Source organism: Physeter macrocephalus, chromosome 8 (genome assembly GCF_002837175.3).
Source record: "Physeter macrocephalus isolate SW-GA chromosome 8, ASM283717v5, whole genome shotgun sequence".
Classification (NCBI taxonomy): domain Eukaryota; kingdom Metazoa; phylum Chordata; class Mammalia; order Artiodactyla; family Physeteridae; genus Physeter; species Physeter macrocephalus.
In genome coordinates, this window is record NC_041221.1 from 70,998,298 (window position 1) to 71,022,806 (window position 24,509).

A 24,509-nucleotide genomic window follows, 5' to 3' on the forward strand; every position below is an offset into this window, starting at 1 on the left:
GACCTACAATAACAAATCCAAAACAATTAAGAAAATAGTAATGGGAACATACATATTGATAATTACCTTACATGTAAATGAATTAAATGCTCCAAGGAAAAGACATAGACTGGCTGAATGAATACAAAAACAAGACCCGTATATATGCTGTCTACAAGAGACCTACTTCAGACCTAGGGACACATACAGACTGAAAGTGAGGGGATGGAAAAAGATATTCCTTGCAAATGGAAACCAAAAGAAAGCTGGAGTAGCAATTCTCATATCAGACAACATGGACTTTAAAATAAAGGCTATTACAAGAGACAAATAGACTTTAAAATAAAGGCTATTACAAGAGAAAAAGAAGGACACTACATAATGATCAAGGGATCGATCCAAGAAGAAGATATAACAATTGTAAATATCTATGCACCCAACATAGGAGCACCTCAATACATAAGGCAAATGCTAACAGCCATAAAAGAGGAAATCAACAGTAACACAATCATAGGGGACTTTAACACCCCATTTTCACCAATGGAAAAACCATCCAAAATGAAAATAAATAAGGAAATACACTTTAAATGATACATTAAACAAGATGGACTTAATTGATATTTAGAGGGCATTCCATCCAAAAACAACAGAATATGCTTTCTTCTCAAGTGCTCATGGAACATTCTCCAGGATAGATCATATCTTGGGTCACAAATCAAGCCTTGGTAAATTTAAGAAAATTGAAATCGTATCAAGTATCTTTTCATTCCAGCTCTTTTTACAGTACCCAGGACATGGAACCAACCTAAGTGTCCATCGACAGATGAATGGATAAAGAAGATGTGGCACATATATACAATGGAATATTGCTCAGCCATAAGAAGAAACAAAATTGAGGTACTTGTAGTGAGGTGGATGGACCTAAAGTCTGTCATACAGAGTGAACTAAGTCAGAAAGAGAAAAACAAATACCGTATGTTAACACATATATATGGAATCTAAAAAAACAAACAGAAAAATGGTTCTGAAGAACCTAGGGGCAGGACAAGAGTAAAGACGCAGACATAGAGAATGGACTTGAGGACACGGGGAGGGGGAAGGGCAAGCTGGGACAAAATGAGAGGGTGGCATGGACATATATACACTACCAAACGTAAAATAGATAGCTAGTGGGAAGCAGCCGCATAGCACAGGGAGATCAGCTTGGTGCTTTTGTCCACCTAGAGGGGTGGGATAGGGAGGGTAGGAGGGAGACGTTAGAGGGATGAAATATGGGGATATATGTATATGTATGGCTGATTCACTTTGTTATAGAGCAGAAACTAACACACCATTGTGAAGCAATTGTACTCCAATAAAGATGTTAAAAAAAAAAAAGTCAAAGTCCAAGTCAAAGCAGGAGATGATGGCCTTCCCTTACAGTGATGACCCCATCTGGAATCCCCACCTGCCTTTCAAATTCTCCAGGCAGAGAAAACAAGGGGGCTGGCCAGTCAATCCTAGTCCCCCCTCTTTATGACTCCAAGAGTGGGAGCCATACACTGTAAGCACTCCTTTGGCCTGGTGGGAGCCTGGACCTGAAGAATGGGGCTGCAAATGGTGCCAAGGGAGCAAGGTATTCCCCGTCTCCCCCCGCCTCACTGCTTTGGTCAGAGCTCCTGGGACTGAAGAATGGAATTCTGCTGACCACTAAAGTCCCAGGATTCCCAGCGCACAACCCACTGATGACCCCATCATATTACGCGACCCACAGCTCTTCCAGACCTTTCCATAGCCAGACTATTATCCAAAACCCACACCTGCTCCGAAGACATTAGACCAAATGGTGTGTATGTTTTCAAGGTGCAGATTCTGCGCTAAGGGTCAAGTTGAAACTGCTGCCCCTTTTCACATCCATGACATCCCTAGCAGCAAGACAGAGAGAAGCCAACCTCTGTGAACAGGCAGATATGTGCCTTTGGAATGACCTGAAACCTCTCCCAGTTCCAGCCAACCAGGGTTGGAATTCTTCCCTGGATACCAAACCGCAGCCAACTCTGTGCGTTCTGGCACCAGCACCCACACCTGCTGCTCGCACATGTCCCCTGCGATAAGCCTGGGGTAGAAAACAAACTGATTCCTTCTGCAGGCAGCCCTGCCAGCTCGACTGCACTGCGCCGACATGTACTGCGCCACGCCTGATGCCCCCAAACCAAGCAGTTACCTCTGTCTCCTACAGGGACAATGACTCTGGCAGATCCCAATGTACTCCTTGCCTACCCCCCCAACTAGTGTCCAGTGGGGACCCCCCCACCCTGGGAGAAACCCCAGATAGACTACATCATGCTCAGCTTCAGCGTCGGGAGCGCTCCTTGCAAACTCTCAAATCTAGCGCGTGCTCTCCCCTGATGAAAAGACATTCATAGCCTCACAGGGATGCAGAATGCTGGAGTGTTAAATGAACCCCCAAAGCAACCAGAAGGGTTGAAACAGGCCAGAGTGGCTTAGTAACAAAGCTTAGGTAAGGGACCTGGGTCCCAGACAGCTGTGGAAGCTCCACTTGTCCTTCCAGGATACACAGATGTGCCCTTTTGTCCAGATGAAGTGATTCCACCTTCCATGAACTCCCAGTCTGGGCCCCTAAGACCCAACCACCCCGATCATATGACTCCTGAGCAGATAGTTTGGCTGAAATTACAGCAGGAGTTTTTACTAAACAGAAGAGGTATCAGGGAAAAGTGGCTGTACCCTAGTGCTCCCTCCAGGTTACAGAGGTTTATCTGCACGGACCTTAGAATTTCTCTAAGGGCCTCTCCCTAGATACCAGATGACCCCTAGTGAAGGCTGGGCACCTGGGCAAGCAGAACCATCTTCTGATAGTATGACTACACCATGTTCTCTGCTCTTAGGGACACGGCCCTCGACTCCAACATACCAGGGATCAGATATGCCTTCCTGGATTTGCAGGAATGATAATCTCTGAAACAGAAGGGCAAATGTCACCAATCCTGCATCCAGACCATGTCTTTCTGGAGTCAGTTGGCCAGACAACATGTCAAAAGTTCCAAGTAATTGAAACTTCTTTCCTGGCCAGGGAGTCTTTTTTTTTTTTTTTTTGTGGTACGCGGCCTCTCACTGCTGTGGCCTCTCCCGTTGCGGAGCACAGGCTCCGGACGCGCAGGCTCGGCAGCCATGGCTCACGGGCGCAGCCGCTCCGCGGCATGTGGGATCCTCCCAGACCGGGGCGCGAACCCGTGTCCCCCGCATCGGCAGGCGGACTCTCAACCACTGCGCCACCAGGGAAGCCCTAGGGGGTCTTTTTGATTGATGGGATTGCTTCCAAAATCCCCAAAGATTGTCTGCAGAGATGTTTCAACAGCAGCTTGCAGAGAAATTTTAAGGTGGTCTCCCTGGGATAAGCATAACAGGAATAAGGTCCAACATGGAGATGACTAGCCTGATCCCAGGCTCTCAGTGAACATTCCCATTTTCCTGTAGTCCTGCCAGGATAACTTTCCAAAAACAATTCCCCACCAATGAGCCCTGGTTGGGAGTTTGAGTTTGGGATGGTCCTTAATGTCATGAAAGGAAATGTCCGTTTAAATGTCAACAAGGGATCCAACTTTCAGATGATACCTCAAAAGATGAGAGGCTCAGTGTGCCCGGGGGAGATGATGACTTACACTCAGGTGGCTCCGAGATGCTGCCTGCTGACCAGAAGATGGCTCCCCTGCCATCTGGTGAGCACCTTCAGCAGGAGTACGTCCTGGGCTTTAGGCCATACTTTCCGTGTCTCGAGGTCCAGGAAACAACGGTGGTTTGCAGATTCTCAGAGGAACAATCGGACCCACCAGAAGGACTAATGGCCAGCTCTGTCATAGCCACCAATACATCTCAACCCTTCTAGAAACCCCATTAGCCTCAACACAGCTCCTCCAGTTTGAAATGGCCTGGGGCAAAAGCCCTTGAACAAATCTGTGGCAAGCATCCCTGTGCATTCTCCTGGCCTGAACCCTCTGCAACCTCCCACCATGTACTGTCCAGTCACCAGTGCTGGGCTCACCCTCAGGAAGCCTCAAGTGCCTCCAGATTCCATTGTACATGGTAGGTCTGATGGCAGGCCCAGACGCTGCTGCCTTCATTAAACAGCCTTCTTAGGGTTTGCTGCTGCCCTGTGAATGATCTGCTTCTGTGAATATCCAGATGTCTTCTCTCTAGTACAACTCACCTCCAGAGCCTATCCTTCCCCAAGCCTGCTCTCCATTGTGGTGTCTTAAATGTTCAAGTTTGCAATGTCCAGTCCTACCTGATTATTCCATCATACCATCAAGACGGCAGTCGACTCAGATGACAAGCTCCCCTCCAGCTCCTTCACTCAACTTCTCATTAATGAATAACCTGCCAGGAATGGGCATTAATACACAAAAATCCTCGAATTTCAGGTTCTGATGCCAACACAACCCCATGGGAATGACCCAGCCACTCCTCACTGTAACCAGATGCCCTCCTTGGTTACCATGGGAACCACCATGCTTCCTCATGGTGTTTCAGTGGGGTCTGATTTGATGTCACACAATCCTGTGGTGGGTCTTGGGTCCCAGGAGCCTGAGATGGCATCTCAAGGACAGATGGGTTTTCGCAGGAGTTCCCTCCAAGATGAGTCTCTTCCACAGCAGGTATCATTTTCTTACCATGGCCCCAATGGAGGCAGAGCAACTTCCTGGAGACATGGGTGTCCCAGGAGAAGGCACATTTGGCCATTCTAACACCCGACTTAGAATTCAGCACTTTAAAAGCCTGGGGGCCCGAGGGGTCCTGACTCCATCACTGTGCTGGAGAATAGCCTGTCTTCAGTCTTTTCGGACCCAGATCTGCAGGAAGTCATACCTGAGTTGGACCTGTCCTCTACACTCCACCTGAGAAGCCCAGCCAGACACTGAAATGGTTCCATGAGGGGAAGTCCCAGGCCATAAACAGCCCTCGGGTCCTAGACCTGGGTTTTTGTGCAGGGGATGATGGGCAAACCAGCCCCCAGAATGTACAAGCTTTGCCTGGCTTGGGAGGTCCGGGGTTTGTGGAAACTCTGGGCATCCTTCCGGGTACAGGTGTAACCATGCCGAGCCTCAACCCAATACGATCACTGGCCTCTCTCAGGCAAGAGCAAAATATTGATGAAACACACACACACAGACACACAATTAATTTTTAAAAAAACTAACTGTTACTAAGTTCAGTGTAGGGTAGGAATAATAAGGAAATCTATTTTTTTTTAAATAATGAAACTTAGGACCTTGCTTTTCAGTTTAAGTGTGCCTCAGCACTGTCTGTCTCTCTCGATATACACATCCACCTCCTTCACTATCTCCTTATTAAGTGTGCTTCTTTCCCTCATGCCCACCCCCAGCCTGCTCACGCCCTGCCTCCCTCCCCTCTTTTCCCTTGGGTGCTACGTACTCAGCATTATTTTGGGGAGATAGATCTAGTAAAGCCTCAGCATCCCTGCTGAGCATCCTCCTGGTTTGGGGAGGGAGAGTGAGGTCTGTCCCTGGAATGCTCTGTGGCTTTTTCCTCCCGGGTGACTTTTTCTTTGCCAATATGCCCTCTTTTGCCTCCACTCTTGTTTTCTGGTCTCCTTTTGTGCGGAATTTCCAGGTGAATTTTATTAATGTGGGATGGAACAGATGCTAACAGTTATCTAGGATTTGGTTTTGGTTTTTGTTTTTGTTTTTTGAAAATTTATGGTTACTTCCCTTTCTTCCTGCTCCCACACACAAAGTGTTCTACAGAACTTCCATTAAATTCGGTACAAAACCACTTGCTGGGGCTGTGATGTCAGAAAAATTAAATATATTGCTTCATATAAAATTAAAAAGAATATTTCAAGGCTCAATCCAAAAATGACTTCCATGAGACGCTTCCTGATCTCCAGGGGAGACCAAATGTCATTCTCCTTGGAACTTGCTACTAACATCTAACAGTTTCTTCCGTCCTCTTGTAACATACTTTTTTATGTTTTATCTTTCCTATAAATTGAAACTATGTGAGTTTGTTCTGACCCTGATTCAACTTTGGATGCTCCACAGTGTTTTGCATGTAGATGTTCACTGAATGTTAGGGAGATGCATACATTTTTTCCCCTAACCGCTGCAAATTATCCCTAACGTGGGAAATGATGGAGGGAACAATTAAAACAAGCCTCACAAGTTGAAACATGACACTCAATTTATGAAATGAGGAGAAAAAAAGAGGAGTCAGAGGAGGATATAACCTGAGCTATAAATAGCTTTAAAGAAACTAAGCAACATGTGACAGGGATTTGTATGGGCTTACAAGGTGCTGCGGGTAAAATGCTGGAGTTTATAAGAAGGAAGGGGAAGTTTATAAAGTTTGCTTCTTAGCGGTGCAGTCAGGCAGTATCAGGGCTTACTATGTGTCTTTGTGCAGGCTGCTATAACAAAATGCTGTAATAGACTGGGGGGCTTAAACAACAGACATTTATTTCTCACAGTTCTGGAGGCTGAAGTCCAAATTCAAGGCTCCTGCAGATTTGTTGTCTGGTTGGAGCCCGCTTCCTGGTTCATAGATGGCTGTCTTTTTGCTGTGTCCTCACATGGTAGAAGGGACAACAGAGCTCTCTGGATCTCTTTTATAAAGGCACTAGTCCCATTCATGAGGGCTCTACCCTCATGAAATCACCTCCCGAAGTCTCCACCTCCTAATACCATCACATTGGAGGTTAGGTTTTCTAACATGTGAATTCTGGGGGGACAAACATTCAGTCTCTAACATCATGGTTCTGCATAGGCTCAGAAAGCACCCCGCACATCATATCAAGTGAAAAGTGATGCTGATGACAGCCCTACACTGCCAGTGGTGTCTCTTGAAGCCTTGGAAACTGGGGATTTTAATAAAAATCTTCCGCGCAGTGTCCCTCAGGAAAACTTGGAGGTTAAAATTTTATCAGATCCAGTGCTATTATAAAATGACTCTTTTGTAGCCTCCCCAAATTAGTTTCATATTCAAAGCAGCTTATTTCAACCATTCCCTGCTTAGTTAAATGAAGGGTTAGAAATACAGAGTGCACTTGGAAAAGAGAGAAAGGTCTCTGTGTCTACTTCAGAAAATATTCGGAGTACATGCCTACATCTTAACATTTTGCAGCCATCCTCTTTTTTTGAATTGCTATCTTGACACTTTATTTTTACTTACATTCAAGAATGACTCTTCGGAAGACTTCATTTTAAAAATGTTTTCTAGGGCTTCCCTGGTGGCGCAGTGGTTGAAAGTCCGCCTGCCGATGCAGGGGACGTGGGTTCGTGACCCGGTCCGGGAAGATCCCACATGCCGCGGAGCGGCTGGGCCCGTGAGCCATGGCCGCTGAGCCTGCACGTCCGGAGCCTGTGCTCCGTAACGGGAGAGGCCGCAACAGTGAAAGGCCCGCGTAATGGCGGAAAAAAAAATAAATAAATAAAAATGTTTTCTATTTACCTTGCTTAGCTATCATGATGAAAGTACTCTGGAAGTAGTCATATACAAATGGGGGCAATAAATATGTGCTTTTAAGAAATGTCATGTCCAAGATTCTTAGCTTCTAAATGCAATGACAGTGAGGAACCCTCATGGCCTTGCTGCCACAGGCTCCAAACACCAGCTCCGGCCCGTCCACCAGGAATTATGTCACTCTCCTGAGGTTAATGCTCTCTGTTTACTCACTGGTATGCTCACTTTAAATAAATCCAACTCATAAAAATTTAGACTTGCCAAATAGAAAAGCTGGCAAAGTGATTGCTAAAGAAAAGGAACCTTTACTGTGTCAACACTTTAAATAAGAAGCTGCAAGCTGCTTTAGTACATTTTAAAGTTTGAAAACATTTCTCAGGAACTCTGGATTTGCTGGAAATGCTGCACACCTGTGTTCTCTTCATTATTCTCGCACAGACTTTGACACTTTCTGAAGCCAGCCAGAAGTAGGATAAACAGCTAATTGTCTGTGTCATGTGCTGTGTGGCTTGTGAATCCAGAATAAGGGGCCAAAGAAGAAAATGATTGTTCCAGCACTGATTTGCTGTGAATCAATTTCCAACCTCAGAAAATTCATTTTATTTTACTCACAGGGAAATCATATTAAACTGCCTACTCCATGTCAAGTTGTTTGGATTTCTGTGAAGAAAGAAAATAAGATTGGGATTGGCAGAACAGCATGTTACATGGGGAAAATCAGATCATCAGAGAATACTGGAGTTGTAATGGTCCTTAGCACCCTCTTAATCAGGCAAAATCCTTCATATTGTAGATGCAAAAAGTAGAATGGGCATCTTTGTTTTGTCTTCCAAGCATTTCTGTTTCTCTTCCCAAGCTAACCTTAAAAGATGGATCCACTTCCAATGAACAGGTCCGAAAAAGGATTGGCATTGTTGGCTTCAGAGGTGGAGACCTTCTGAAGTGGCTCCTCTGAAGGTTCTTGGCTTAGGTCACACTCGGTACATGCAATTTTTTATGTATAGTGGGTACTGGGGAAAGGCAGCTTTTCATGTGAATTTGTTATTGGCATCAAACAAGGCAGGTTTTGGATTTTGTTTTGGTTTGTTTTGACCCATGGTAGGGTAGAACAGAGAATGGAATTACATAATCAGGCATTCCCAGGCAAACAAATTTAAATGTAGCTTTGAGTTTTAATTAGTCTGCTTAATGTCTAAACCCCACAGTTCTTCCTTCTATCTGTAGTCCAGCCTAAAACATCAAAGATAAAGCATTCCCTGGGTTGAGATCTAACCCTGTACTCTGTCTTATACTCTGGTCTACAAGGATGTAGAATTTGCTGCAATGGCATGTTATAGAGACATGTTCTGTCTTGAAAATAAGTAAGATATTTTTGTTAAAAATAGATATGGAGATTAGTGGTGCATAAATCTCATTAAGTTTGGAATCTGGGTTGACTTTATATAAGGGTTCCAGGAATTCTGGGGCTGAGTGACAGATTACACACGTATTTGGAGATTAAAGAGCTCATCAAATCCAGGAAAAAAATGCATGTCCTTTAAGGATGTCCCCCCAAATATATATGTTTGTGTGTATACACACAAACACACACACACACACGCACACACGCACGCACGCACATGCACTTAGGGAAGAATTAATAACCAAAGCTTCAAGTTTTCAGAGGCTTATGTCTTTTCTACTTCTGTGGGAGAAGAGAACTCTATTCTAAACCATGCCCACCAGAGCAAGCAAGCCAAATAGGACGCACAGGGTTTTCTCAATGGCCATATTAAGAACTGAGCTCCCTTGCAGGTATAAAAAGAGACAGCCTGGCTTGAGTTCAAATCCTGTCTCTCTCAACTTAGTTGCAATGTGGCCTATTCAAATTATTCTACCTCACAGAGCCTCTATTCCTTCAGCCTGAAGGCAGAGGGGGTAACAGTGTGAGGATAGATTTCCTATCACAAAATAAAAATTTCAAACCATGTTTGATTAAAAAATAATATTCAAGAAAACCTGAAAGTAGAAATCTATGTTTACATTGACTGTATGAAAGGCTTTTACAGTTCCTGTCTCCTCTGTACCTCTAAGGGACCACTGCTTCAGTATCCATTTATTCTTTCCTGGTTCAGTAGTTGTTTATGAGCCTAACACAGGGAGAGGCAGTGGCCCTTCAAAGAGAGAGCCCTAGACTTGTAGAGAAAAGAACTGGGCTTGAGATCTGACTTATCCATTATCTCCGACCTTGGAAAAATCATTACATTTCTCTGACTTATGGTTTCTCATCTGTAAGATGGTGTTTTAGACCAAATGTTGGTGTCCTCCCAAAATTCGTATGTTGAAGCTCTAACCCCAATATGATGGTATTTGGAGGTGGGGATTTGGTAGGTAAGTTTAGATGAGGTGGTAAGGGTGGAACCCTCATGAATGGGATTAGTGCCCTTATAAGAAGAAGAGACTAGAGCGCTCTCTCTCTCTCTCTCTCTCTCTCTTTCTCTCTCTCAATATGATGGTATTTGGAGGTGGGGATTTGGTAGGTAAGTTTAGATGAGGTGGTAAGGGTGGAACCCTCATGAATGGGATTAGTGCCCTTATAAGAAGAAGAGACTAGAGCGCTCTCTCTCTCTCTCTCTCTCTCTCTTTCTCTCTCTCTCTCTCTCTCTCTCTCTCTCTCCCTCCCTCTCTCCCCCACCCCTGCCCCACCATGTAAGAACTCAGTGAGAAGGTGGCTGTCTGCAAGCCAGGAAAAGGGGTCTAAGCAGAAACCAAATCAGCTGTCATCTTATTCTTGGACTTCCCAGCCTCCAGAACTGTGAGATATAAATGTATATTTTTTAAGCCACCCAGTCTGTGGTATTTTGTTATAACAGGCCAAGCTGACTAAAACAGATGGGGATAAAAATACCAACCTATATTATAGAGTCCTTAGATCACAAGTGAGACATATATAAAATCTCTGCAAATTTTTAATCACTAAACAAATTATGAATACTGTGTTAGGAACTAGAGAGATGTAAAAATGAGCCAGGTACAGACCTTGACCTCAAAAAGTTCAGTTTCCTAGGTGAGGTAAGACTCGTGTATAACCAACTATGATACAAAAGAGAAAGCACATATTCATTCATTCTTAATTCATTCATTCATTTGTTTAACAGGCATGTATTCAGCATCTACTATGTGCCAAGTGCTAGATTTGAGGCAGCAATAAACAAACAAACAAAAATTCTCTGTTCTTACAGAGCTTCTATGTGAGTCATGGAAGCAGTCAATAAACAAATACATAAATATTAAATAATATATTCAGTGGTAGGAAGTGCTTTGAAGAAAAATAAAGTAAGGCAATGGAAAAATCGTGGTGGGGGGGACTTGGCTATTTTGTACAATGTGATGAGAAAAGACCTAGTCAAGTCATGTGACTGGAGGGTCAGTCTGATAAGGGACATTTGAACAGACACTTCCATGAAGTGAGCAGATGAGCTGAACAGGTTTCTTGGAGGATAATGTTGCAGGCAGCGAAAACAGCAAGTGCAAATGTCCAGAGGCAGGATGTTAGTTATAAAAAATATTCTCCTAACAGGCTCTGGGAATTCAGAGTTGATGAGATTATTTCTAGCTAAGAGAGTCGATAGTGATATAAGATCCTCAAGATCAGTTCAAGGGAAATAGAGGTCCTGCTGAAGAAGAGGCTTGTATAAAAGCACCACATATTTACATAGTCTTTTATATTTTTCACTCATCTTTTGCTTAGATCATAACTCATAAATTTCTATCCACAGGTACATATTTATAATTATTATCCAACCCACAAAGATAGTCATAAATGATCACATTTCAGTTTCCTATAAACATAATAAGTGGACATTGTTATTAGTCACCCCTTTTCCATTTCAGATTATTATTATCATCACTTCAGATATAGGATAGTTTAGAACCCATACTTTGGAGTTAGGCAGATAGAAATTCACATCCCAGTTCAATTGGTTCTAGATTTCTGACCTTGAGGATATTGCTTAGGCTTTTGAAACCATAGTTTCTTTATTTGTAAAATGGAAATGATGATATACTGAGGAGTTTGTTGTGAGAATGAGAATATTGTGGGATTTTACACACACATACACATACACAGTATTTAGCACAATACCTGACATAAAGTAAATAAATCACAAATAATTGTTTAAAAATAAAATAGTGGGAGATGCCCTCTTTTTACCTACTGTCCTTCATGGAGGTGGTATTGAAAAATTGCTCACTGATGCTATTCTTTCCCACCCTTTCTTTATTGAAATATTCACAAACATCAAACTATAAAGCAAGAAACTTAGAATCTAAAAGTCATACGATACGAATGATTCCAAGATGAATGCAAGAGAAAGTATGAATGGAAGTAACAAGAACAAGTATTTACAAGTCTTTACTGCATAAGAAGGCTTTCAAAGACATTAATCTATTTACTCTCTGATAATAAACCTGTAGTCTGAATATTATTTATCTTCCCCATTTTACAGATAAAAAAATATGACTCAGATAGGTTGAGTGATTTTGGCTAAAATCATACAGCTTGTAAGTGGCGAGACTGGAACTTATATTCAGGTCTTCTGATTCCAAGTCCCTGAAGGTAGTTATTGGGGCAACTGGTGCCCAAGAAGTCCTTGCAAGACTGGAAAAACTTCCAAGTGATTAACTGAGTTGGTTGCATTATGGGCCTCCCTCCTACTTGCGGATTTTGATTTCTCACTGAGGATTATTAAAGAAAGTTACCTAAGCCTCTTCACAAAGCTCCAGAAATTTCTGGTTACAGACAGCTAATGAAGTACATGTTTCTTTCTGAATGGATTTCAGAGGATCTAGATTTTAAACAGCCTCGCTGGAAAGCAAGGTCCCTGTGTTGTTTAGGCTCGTTTGATCACTTGTCTGAGCTCTGCAAGGACAGGGACCATGTCTTACCCATCTTTGCATCCCAAGTCCTAGTAAAGAGCCTGGCACCCAGGAAGCTCCCAGGCAGAGCTTGGGGGCCAGGCTGACAGGCCCTGTGTTGGTTGATATCAGCATCACCAGTTTAACTCTGATTTTGGCTGCAGTGAATACACTAGACATCAGCTGTCATGAGAAAACATATCACATGGTAATTTTTCAGCTTTTAGTTCTTAATCCAAGCCCCTGGCCTGGACGATGAGACAATAGAGCCCTCCAGCCTCTAAACTTCCCACCATTTCTCCTCTCTTTCTCGTTCCTTTTCAGAAAGGGCTTCTCTTATAGGAGCCTGAGCCCGAGCCAGAGCTACAGACCTTGTTTGCCTCAATAGGGAAAATAATTTTAAAACAAGGACGTTAAATCTGCCTTCAGCTTTGGGTCTTGAATATCAGTGTTGACTTAAGCCTTCCCCATGGAGAAGAGTGGCATTGGTCAGCAAAACTGGTGAGCAGGTGGCATTAGCACCAGCATGGAAGGGAGCTGCAATGAGTTGAAATCTCTGCACTGTCATGTAACAAAGGCTGAATGTATTGACCAGCTTAGGTATTGATCACTTTACACGCATTATTTAGTCCTCGATGGAGGATTCCTATTAGTATTCTCATTTTCCAGAGGAGAAAGCTGGAGAATAGAGGTGAAGTGACTTGCCCCAGGTCACAGAGAGTAAGTGGCAAGTCTGGGATAAAACAAAGCAATTGGACTTCACAGCCTGTGCTCTTAACTACGTGACCTTGGGCAAAGGAATGACCCTCTCAGTGCCTCCATTTCCTCATTGGTAAAATGAATAGAGGAACAACTACTTCCTTAGATGGTTAGGAAAAGTCATTGAGATCATACATGCAAAGCCCTTGACACTTAGTAGGCACTTAAAATATGTCAGTTCCCTCTCTTCCCTCAAATAACCTGAGATTGAAGAGTGTCACCTCTTGAGCGATCCTTTAGAAACTTAAAGCTAAAATTAATCCAGGCCATGCCAGAGCCAATGACAATAAAGCTGATTTGTCCAGACTTATTATTTTGTTTCAATAGGAGACCTGCCTCCACTTCCTTGGGCAGGTCCACAGAGCCAGCCCAGACTGAAAACTCACGTGGCCATTGCAAATGCATTGTTGAAACATGACGGACACTTCAGGAACCAGGAGGTTCCTTCTGGAAACGCCTTGCTTCTTAGCCAAAGCAGACATGGTTAAACAGTACAGCAGTGCAGCTGTGGCCTTCAGGGTGCACAGTGGGGCTTCACGCTCCTGGGGCGAATGGAAACACAGGGACATGCTTGCCAGCTGGCACTGTCCCTCGAGGGACAAGATATGCGTGGCCTCGCCTTCCAAGTTGAGAGCAATTGCTGGCAGGACACCGTGAGCATGTCAAGTTGAGGGAATATTTTTTTTTAAGTCCCATCACTGTTTTTCTTTCTTTAAATGGTAGCCACCAAAAAGTTATGCAAACACTTCAGCTGTGGAATATTTAATCTGACATTTGGCATAGCTCCCTTGTTGATCCAAGACATGAAGTATGCAGTATATGCCTTGCAGTTGTTTCATTGTTCACTTAAAAAAAAGATAAACCAGACACAACAATTTAATTTTCTATCCCCTCAATTTTGACTGGGTCACTACCAGGATCCATCCTTGATTCCCAAGTAATAGGATGACAAGTATGAACCATAGTCCATAAGATGAATAGCTCATTTAATCAAGTTGGTGGATTTAGTCTTTTTTCTTTTTTCTTTTTTTTTTTTTTTTTTTGGCCCTGCTGAAAGCTTTAGGAGTCCCTGTGGTTATGCTTTTTTCTGGGGTTTGGCAGGTCTTTTATTTGGGTCTGGTGTTTCGGGGTTTCACGTGCTCTTGTAGCAACATTGCCAGAACTGTCCTCCCATCATCCTTGTCATTGGGTTTTAAGCGAGAAAAGAAGCACCTTGCTGCAGTCTTCTGCCCATTCACATGGGACATGTGTCCTGGCTGCATGTGGTCATCCATTAGTGGACGTTATTCACCCTGTTCCTTCTTCTTTAACTATCTCACTGACAGTTGTGTTTTCCTAAAAGAGGAATTTCCTCTGGTTCTCTTTGAATATCAGTCACATGGTTTTAGATCCCTGACGGGTAAGAAGAACATTGCCACTCCTCAGAAAACACTTGGATACTAAAAATCCTAGTTAGTGAGCAGTTCACATTTCGTACCATGTGGAGGGAAGGATGCAGGACTGGCCAACATTCCAAAGGAAAGGAGAACCTTTCCAAATGTTCCTCCGCTGATGAGTTAGAACAGTTGCTTAATGTAAACAAGCATAATTCGTCAAGTTCCATCCTTCCTGCAGGTGGGCCAATAGGCTAAAAAGCACTAGAAAACATAGTGAAGTGCAGTCTGTTTCTTCATTCTCCTCCACTTCCATGCTCACTGTTATAACAACGCTGATTTAAACATCAGGTCACTGTCGCTGGGCTCCAGGCAATGGCATAATTCTGCTTCAGAGAAATACTGAAACAGTGCTCATCCTATACAAAGCGATGGGTGGAGAAGGGAGAGAATCAGATGGCAATGCTTAAAAAGGAAACTGGAGACTGACGAATCTGGACGTTTCCTTAGTTCTGATTCGAGTGTCTGGGTCCCATTCCCAATAGAAATATATCTTTGTTTCTAATGGACAATTCAAAGGACACAAACCTGAGTGTTAAAAGCTGTGTGTCAGTTTTATGGTTTGAGGGATTCAATTAGGTGAGAAAGAATCTTCTCTACCTCAAAAAACTTTAGCCAATACATGAAATGTGCTTGAGAGCAGAGAAATGCTAAAAAAAAAATGGGCCTTTTTAGCAGGTAGATGTTCTGATTATTGATTTGTTTAAAAAATACCTACATATCAATACTTTGAATGGCAGTTTTTCAAAAATAGCGGGATAATAGGCAATTTTAACTTTCTCTTTAGATTTCTCTCTCTCTCCCTCCCTTCCTCCCTCCCTCCCTCTCTTAGTTTTTGACATTGAATATTTGTTTGTTATATAAATGGAAAATGGCAGTTAAGAATGCACTCTTTCTCCAAGGATCTAGTAGTGCACTTTTGCTGGGAGTATGCTAGTGAGTCCTGAAATTAGGTCATTCTGTATATTCTCACTGTAATGAGATGCTCCAGGTCAGGAAACTTCTGTAAAAAGTTTCTAGCAGCGCTTCTATCAGAGGGCAAGATTCTAAAGCTCTTTGTTCACTTTTTTCAAGCTTTATCCGCATAAGAAGGAACTAATATCGTGTTCTTACAATGGCTCAATTATAACTAAAACTAAAGTAGAGATAAACTAAATTCCATAAGCCAAGAATATTTCATAGAAATTTCTTCTCAAAGTTTTCTCCAAGTATTTTCAGTTGTGAAGTTTCTTCAAGGAGGATGACAGGGCATTTCTCAGTAAATAATTGGCAAGCCGCGTAGGGCACTGCAAGTTCCCTCAGGTTTCTGAAAATGGAACTTACTGTGGCTATTGAGTAACTCTTTAGGGTTTAGGATGGCAGAGCAGTGACATCTTACATGCTGACCCTCACTGACAGGGGCAGTTTCTGGAATGCTCTGTTGAGAGGGGGAGTGGGTGGAACGGGCTCAGTGCCGACGCTCAGACATGATGAGTGATATCTGCCATGTGTCTGAGGCAGCAGTACTGGCGTCACAATTGGTTTTAAATTGTCAAGCCTATTCTCGTATTTGACTAAATGAGTTTCTAGTGATTTGCACAGCGATCAAAGTGTTTTCCCACAATATTTAGTTGGACAATGTCTAAGCATATCCTAGGGGCTACTGAAACTATTTCTATCTCCCTGCCTGCTTGACTGCTTTTGTTCGTGGTCAGGAGCTTCAGCAGACCCCTCATTTGTAATTGCACACCTGAGGCTCTTTGTGTTTCGGAGTCTGAGAGCAGGAAGGAAGCTTGGGGACCTCTAATGTTACCCCCTTATTTTACAGATTGAAAAGCAGATGCTTGAAGAAGTAAAGTGACTTACCCAAGGTCACACAACTGGTTTAGGGCAAGGACAGTACTAGACCCATATCACCTGATTCCTAATCCAGTCTTGACTTACTACACCATAGATTCTTTTATCAGACCATATTCACAAACTCTTATAAGAGATTTAATAATTCAAAGAGATGATACCCTGGCAGAAGGACATAATGTAGAGCGACCCCACTGCTTCTGTATTCTTTTCTTTTTTTTATGATGTTGAGCACTGAGAGCCCTCAATTCATATCTGATCTTAAAAGAAAGTGAAAGGGGTGGAAACGAGAGGTTTATAGATCACAAATGCTATTTTTAATAACTTCCTTTACATGTGCATTTCCCCTAGCCCCATACCACTCTACCATGCAAAGGAATTTTTAAAACAAAGTGATTGTATGAAAGCACTGTTAAAGTATCTCTCATCATCTTTTGCGATTGGATTTCAGAAGCTTTCTTATTCATATATAGATCACGGTGTATTCGATTTATGCAGTGGAAACCTTCAAGAAATGAACTAAAACTGAATTCTTATGGAAAAAACACTTTACTTCCTGCCATATTGCTGCAACAGAAATTTTATTGGCAAAGTAAGTCGCAATATTATTCCCAGCAGAAGAATTCTGCATATGTGAAAAAGAGTATAATTGCCTCATTAAAAATCAAAGAGGGAAAGAAAAAAGTGAGCAAATTGGGAAGTATGTTGCCATAACCACAGTTAAGCTCCATATGTATTAAACCTAATTTATGAAAAGCCACACTTATTAAACAGATAAAGAAAGTGGTGAATTGTCCCAAGATATTATACTCTATAAGGCTTAGGTCCATAGAGGATTCATTAAGAAAAACAGAAAAGATATACAACATCTAATACTGAAAATACAAGGGTTTAGCAGAAGATGGAAGTGAAAGCAATTTTAACAGTCCTTCCCTTCTAATCATCAAAACCGACTCAAAGACTACAAAGAGGGAAATATAAAAAATTATACTAGCACTTAATCTTTGTAATAGTGTCAGTCTGGTACTCTAAAATTTCTGACATTTCTAACAGAAAAAAATGACCTTTGAAACATAGCAGAAAATGATTCAGTGAGCTACCACACAACTGAGAGAATGATGGGGGAGTATGAATTGTGAGAATTGTGACAAATAAGAATAGATCTTTCTGGGACATTCTTCTAAATATCCCTTAGTTTGAAAGGACAAAGACTGAAAGAGTTGGTAGAAACCACTGAAGTTGGAAACCATCTGTGTGCTGTGTTTAGAAGTCATAGATCCCTTGAGGAAAGCAAGGGATGTTTTCCCTGGGGAATCCTTTCACTCAGAAGTTTATTAGCAATGGTAATTGGGAGAAGTAGTGTCTAGAATATGGATCATTGAAGAGATGGAACTCACCTCACTTGGAGCTATTTCTGCTGTACATATAAAGTGGATGGTAGTATGTGAAGGGAAGAAACTGGTGATGAAGAAAAAAATATATGCCCTTTCACCAAACAAAAAGGACATAGTAGTGGGAATTTCTTGATGTTGAATTTGAACCAGTATGGCTGGTAACTAGAGCCTACTGAATAAAACAGAATATTCTCCCAACTCAGTGGAACTGGAACTTGATCAACTAGTTTCAAACATATGTAGGAAAAGCTTATAATTAAACATTTTTTTAATCATAAGCATTCATAATCCCAACTATCTGCTCAACAAAAGACTTCTGAATGACTTAAATGGCTGAACAGATGACATTAGTTTGTCCAGTCAGGCATTCAGCCTAGATTCAAAGGAGAGACAGGAAATTCACCCAAGTACAATGAGAGGAAATACAAGACTCTATCTATACTATTTATTGTTTGTTTATTTTAAAATGACAGTTATAGATAGCCTTGTCTCTTTAACTCAAGCAAAGGGATAAACGAGACTTCTGAAAAAAATCTGTAATAAAAAAGGAGAATAAATACTACATTCCAAGAAAGAACATCGTTTTAGAAAATATTCTGGGAAACTGAAAAAAAGTAGATAATAAATATTTTCATTTTAAAGGAAATATAGAAAAAAAAGAAAAACATGAACTAAGAAAAAAAGAGAAGAGATGAAATAAGAGACTGGAAGTTAAAAAGTACCAGCTTTGTTATAAAAACAAATAAGTTATTTCAAATTTTTAATGGTAGTGTAAGTCAAAGAGACAGAGATATAGAGAAAAGAATCAAAAATGCAGAAAGACAAATCCGTAGCCTGAAAGATGAATAGGAGGAAATTCTAAAGCATGCAGAGGGGAAGGGCAGAAAGCTGGAAATAATAAAAGAGAAAGTAATAGACATAAAATGCAGAAACAGAGATCCTGCGTATGAATAATGAGTGTGAATGAAGTACTTAAAAAAAAGTTAAAAATACAAAAGAAAAAACTGTAATTGAATTAAAAGAACTGTGTAGAGTAAAAATAATTACTCCACTAGGTGAAATTATTGGAATGCTGTCAACAATTTCTTATGACATTTTGAAATTCAAAGGCAAATAGTTCTAAAAGGATTGAAACAAGTCACATCCCCTAAAATGAGAGAAAAAGTCATGCAGGCTTCAGACTTCTGTACATGTTCATGCAAAGGCAGCAGAAGTAGCCCAAGACTGGAAACTATTCAAATGCCTATTAACAGGAGAATGTATAAATAAGTTTTATATTCACACAACAAAATATTATATAGCAGTAAGACTAAACTATTTACTATACGCAAAAATATAATCTCACAAAAATAATATTGAATGAAAGAAGCTAAAAATGAAAGAGTAAATGCTACAAAAACTCATTTACATAAAAGTACAAAATAAGGTAAAACAAATCTATGCTGCCAAAAGTCAAGTAATGGTTACCCAGGGAAGGGGTTGGGGGAGGCTGTGATTCCAGGATGAGCGGATTAGTGAGGACTTCTGTGAGTACTGATAATATTCTGTTTCTTGATCTGCATGCATTTTATACAGTGTGTTTAATATTGTATGAAAATTAATCCAATTTTCTGGATTAATTTTTAATTAATTTAATATTGTATGAAAATTAATCCAAATTAATCCAATTAATGTATGAAAATTAATTCAATTGTACACGTGTTATATGTATACTCAAATAAAAAGTTTTTTAAATGTTGAAGTAAAATTAGAGCAGTTATTGAAGATGAAGAGGATTCAGTGTACAGATGCTATGGATAGATGCCTTGTATAGGAGGGGGCTAGGAATACTGAATAACATTGGACTTTGCTAGAAAAATATTTAGATAAATACTTATAATAAAAATTTAATGGTCATAACTAAATACATAATACACTCTGCAGCTTCCAAGTCAGAGGAAGGAAAAACATAGAGAATAAAGTAAATTTCATCAAGTTAATAGAAGGTAGGACAGATGTAAAAAATGAAAGAAAATGCATAATAAACAGAAACTCATTTTTAAAAAGGTGATAGAAGTTACTCTAAATATGTCAGTCTCCATAACAAAATATAAATGAATTTAACTCACTTTCTAAAAGACAGATAATATAAAATAAGATTAAAATATCCATGCTCAGATCTTAGTTTCAAAATACCATTTCCAATACAAGTAACCAGGGCTACTTGAAGAAGTGGTTGATTTCAGAATTAGGAAAGGATAATTAAATATCTATAAGTTTGTGATGGTATAAATAAATAATTGAATGAATAAGGATGAAGAAAGGACTACTCTTCCTTACCAAAGAAGTCCAATTAATAAATGTAGAAGAAATGAGAAAAACAGAAAATCACCAAGAATACTATAGTAGTTGTTACAGGTACGATCCACCAATGATTGATAAAATTAGTGAGTAAAAGTTTAAGAGTAACAGGACATTGTATAACCTCAAAGTATCACCTGCCTCAAGATACAGTGGAGAAACCTGGCAGATAATACCTTAACCAAATGAGAACAGTTAACATCATCAATAGTAAGAGTTACTGACATCATTTAAACCCTGATAGGATACCCTGTGAAGGGCAAATCTCTTGGGTGTTCTTCCCAATATGTTGGGTTGCCCAAAAAGGTCATTCGGGTTTTTCCGTAACGTCTTATGATAAACGTGAACGACCTTTTTGGCCAACCCAATACATAACCTTAATCCATTCTGAGAAAATGTCAGACAAAGCCAAACTGAAGGCTATTCTACAAGATAGCTGACCAGTACTCTGCAAAAGTGTCAAGTTCATACAAGACAAGGAGAAACCAAGGCACTATCACAAACTGGAAGAAACATGGCAATTATGTACAATGATCAGGATCCTGAATTGGATCCTGGCACAGGATTAGTGAAAAAACTGGTGAAATCTGAATGAAGTCTATAGTTTAGTTAATAGTATTACAGCAATGTTAATTTCCTGGTTTTTGTAATGTTACTAGGATGTTAACCATCCTATGGTTACATAAGATGTTAACACTAGAGAAAGATGGGAATTCTGTACTATTTTTGCAACTATTCTATAAGTCTAAAATTATTTCAAAATAAAAAGATTTTTTAAAAATCAGACTATAAGTTGTGGAGACCTCAGTAGCCTTTGAATTTCTCTGTTGTAATTGGTTAATCAGATTTTATTCATGTTTTTGCATCTATATTTATAAAATATTCTTCTAGAAAATATGAATTATCAAAATTGACTCAAGAATAAGTAGACAATCTCAGTAGATCAGTAACTATCAAAGTTTGAAATTATAGCAAAAATAGTTTTCTCACAAAAAACACCCACCTACCCAGACAAATTTTCAGGCAACTTTTACAAAACGTAAAGAAATAGATAACCCATATACTATAAAAGTTGTTAAGAGCATAAAAAAATAAAGGAAAAATGCCCAACTTATTTTGTAAGGGTAGTATAATCTTGTTATCAAAATCAGATGAGACAAATTTCAGAAACAAAATACCTAGTCCCATTACTCTTATGAAGGTAGATCAAAAATACTAGAAACACTAGTCAGTTGAATCCAGCATGTGCATGTGAGTGTGTGAATGTGTGTGTTTGTGTGCATATGTATTATGCCTAGCTGGTATTTATCCCTGGGATACAATAGGAAATCTGTCAGTATCAGTGAATTCTAAGACTAAGTGAGAAAGCACAAAAAGAATAAAGAAAAGCTGTTCAGAGAAGAAATACGGGTGACAAGTAAATCCATCTGATAAATTAATCTCACTGATAATCAGAGGGAAACAAATTTAAAATACTGTATTTTTTGCCAATTAAATTTGCCAATTAAATTGGGAAAAATAGAAAAATTGTACCAAGCGATGATGTTGCACCCATGAGATGAGGGTGTAGATTATCACAATATTCTCAAGGGGGATTTAGCAAAACAGTTTACAATTTTAAATAATTGTGGTCTTCATCTCAGAAAGTCCATTTCTAAGAGTATGTTTTAAGTAAATAATTGGACAAGGGTACAAATATCATCTGTAAAAAAATTTATTTTTCAAATGGTCTTTTTCGATGAGGAAATATTGGCTTTTATTTCCTGTCACTCCCAACTCTGGATGTGATACCTGAGTTAGGTCATTAAATTGGACTTAAGGTGAGGATCTGACACAGCTTCATGAATCAGGAGACAACTCATAATGACAAAATCTTCTATTTTTGTGCATTTGGCCTAGCATCAGTTATTTGCTTCCAAAATATTAATTGTTGACTATTAACTTTCAACAGATGGGAAACGCTTAGGAGTAACCTGAGCTACTGGCTCTCAAATTTGCGTGTGCATCAGAGCCACCTGGAGGGCTTGTTGAACCACAGATTGCTGAGACCCACCCCCAGAGTTTCTGATTTAGTAGACCTGAGAATTTGCAGTTCTGACAAACTTCCAGGTGTTGCTGGTGTTGATAGACCAAGGACCACATTCTGTGAACCACTGCTGTAAGAGAAGCCTGCTAACTCTTTCTGTTTATTCATGGAGTAACTGACTAGAGAGAAAATACAAAGAGACTCGAGGGCATAAGCTATTCTTACCTCCTCCTCTCTTCTGACCTCCTATCTTTATCTTACTTTGAGGGACCTTTACAGCATCAGTTCAACATACGTGCTCTGAAACCTCACTGTAACACCCTCCTCTTCCTGTATAAAAATAAAGATTAAAAAACAAAACAACTTGGGCATAAGGCAAGTTCTTCCTGCAGCTCAGCTAATAGGATCTAATTACCAAAGTACCAGGATCTTTCTAAAAACGCCAAGAGCACACTTAATGGTCTCTACTCTATTGACACTGGAGTCAATCTAAGCAAGGCTCTGTCTCGTATTAGAGTCTTCACAATCTTGGCCTACACTTTTCCAGCAGTCTCTCTACTCATGGCCTTCTTATCAAAAGGAAAAGAGAAATAATGATAAAAGCTAAAAATAAAAATATAATTTGTCTATTTTACTTCTAACATAACCACCTTGAGAAAAGATGCAGAAAAAGAAGCATTTGGCGCTTTGGCCGAAGTGTCATGGTCTGATCACCTGCATCAGTGGGGAAGATTGGGAATCAGGTCTGTCCAGTTGATCCTTTGCCAGAGAACACATCAGCACTTTGAGCTGATGACTGCACTTCATGGTCTAACTTCACATTTTATTAAACTATAAAATGTAATTCAATATGACTGAGGTAACGAGGCTTAATGTGTTGGCTTGGTACACATTAAAAGACTCAGATCACTGGCAACCACAGTTCCATGTTTAACCCACCATCCCAGCCAGCACTACCTGCCTGTGAAACCTTTTTGTTCTCCTTTAAATTTTGAGATAGTAATTTTGTTTCTTTAGTCACATCATAAATTTCCAACTCTATATTTGCTAGAACAATTTATAATTAGAAAAATAGCCAACTATTCTTCCATAGTCAGTCCTATTTTCTCTTTTGTCTTTGTCAAATATCTTGGTAGTTAAGAACAGAGTCTCAGGCACCCTGTCACCAGAATTTAAATTCTGGCCTTGCCATTTGTACTTGTGTGACCTTGGGCAAGTCAGTTATCTTTTGTGTGAGCCTTATTTTCCTCAACTGTAAAATGTTCTCATTGGATTAAATGAATTAAAATATGTAGACTACTTAGAACAACACTTGGAATTTGGTATGTGCTTAGTAAATGTTAGCTCTTATTAAATATTAATTTCTTAGATGTTTTGGTAGCAGTCTCTGGGACAATCCTGTTTAGGGGACCAGGCCCCTAAACAAGTGCAACCTCATTTCTAAATAAGTGGAAACCTGTAGGCTTTAAATAAGCTGACTGACAAAAGTAAATTATAATATAGGAGCTTAAATTTAGCTTCCAGCATTATTTTTTGTTAGAATATAAAAATGGAAAACCTTTTAGCATTTTTAAATTATTCATGGGTGATATGCTCAACAGATGAGCCTGTAGATAGATGACCTGAATGGTTCCCCTATGGTTGGGCTTGCTGAGACCTGCCTGCCTGTGGAATTGCTGCTCCTTTCTGGACTGGACACAATGGACACAATGGGGCGTTATTTCCTTGGGGCCCTGCATGCTGTCAAAAGAGCTCCACCCACCGCTTCTGCAGGATCAGCAGCCTCATGAGGCTCTGTGGGTGAAGACTCAGCCACTCAGAAAGAAGAACTCTGGGAAAACTGTTTCTTTAAACTGATATATCATTATGAATTCATTCAGATAAATATTAACTGTTTAGTTGCCAGCCACTGTGTTAGATTTTTAAGTTCAGTGACAGTAAGATGGATAGTTTTTCAATGATACATGAAAGAAAGTCCCTAATTAAAAAGTTTATTTATTCTCTAGCTTTATTGAGATTATAATTGATATGTAACACTGTGTAAGTTTAAGGTGTACACAGGTTGATTTGATACACTTATATATGGCAAAATGATTACCATCATCACATCACATAATTATCATTTCTTTTTTGTGATGGGAACATTTAAGATCTATTCTCTTAGCAACTTTCAAGTATGTAATATGGTATTATTAACTATAATCATCGTGCCATACGTTACATCCCCAGGACATATTCTAAAAATAATTTTTAATTTAGAAAAAGAGGTAAGAGCTTTTCATTCTTTATTTTCATACAAAAATCTTTTCTTTCAGCAAATTCATGGCCTGCTAATATACGAAGTTTAATATTATATCATATATTGTT

At 40.1% G+C, this 24,509-nt stretch overlaps 1 pseudogene; it reads left to right on the forward strand.

The window, feature by feature from the left end:
• The first annotated feature begins 1,403 nt into the window (after positions 1–1,403).
• Positions 1,404–5,614, forward strand: LOC102983939 (B-cell CLL/lymphoma 9 protein-like; annotated as a pseudogene).
• Positions 5,615–24,509: the final 18,895 nt, after the last annotated feature.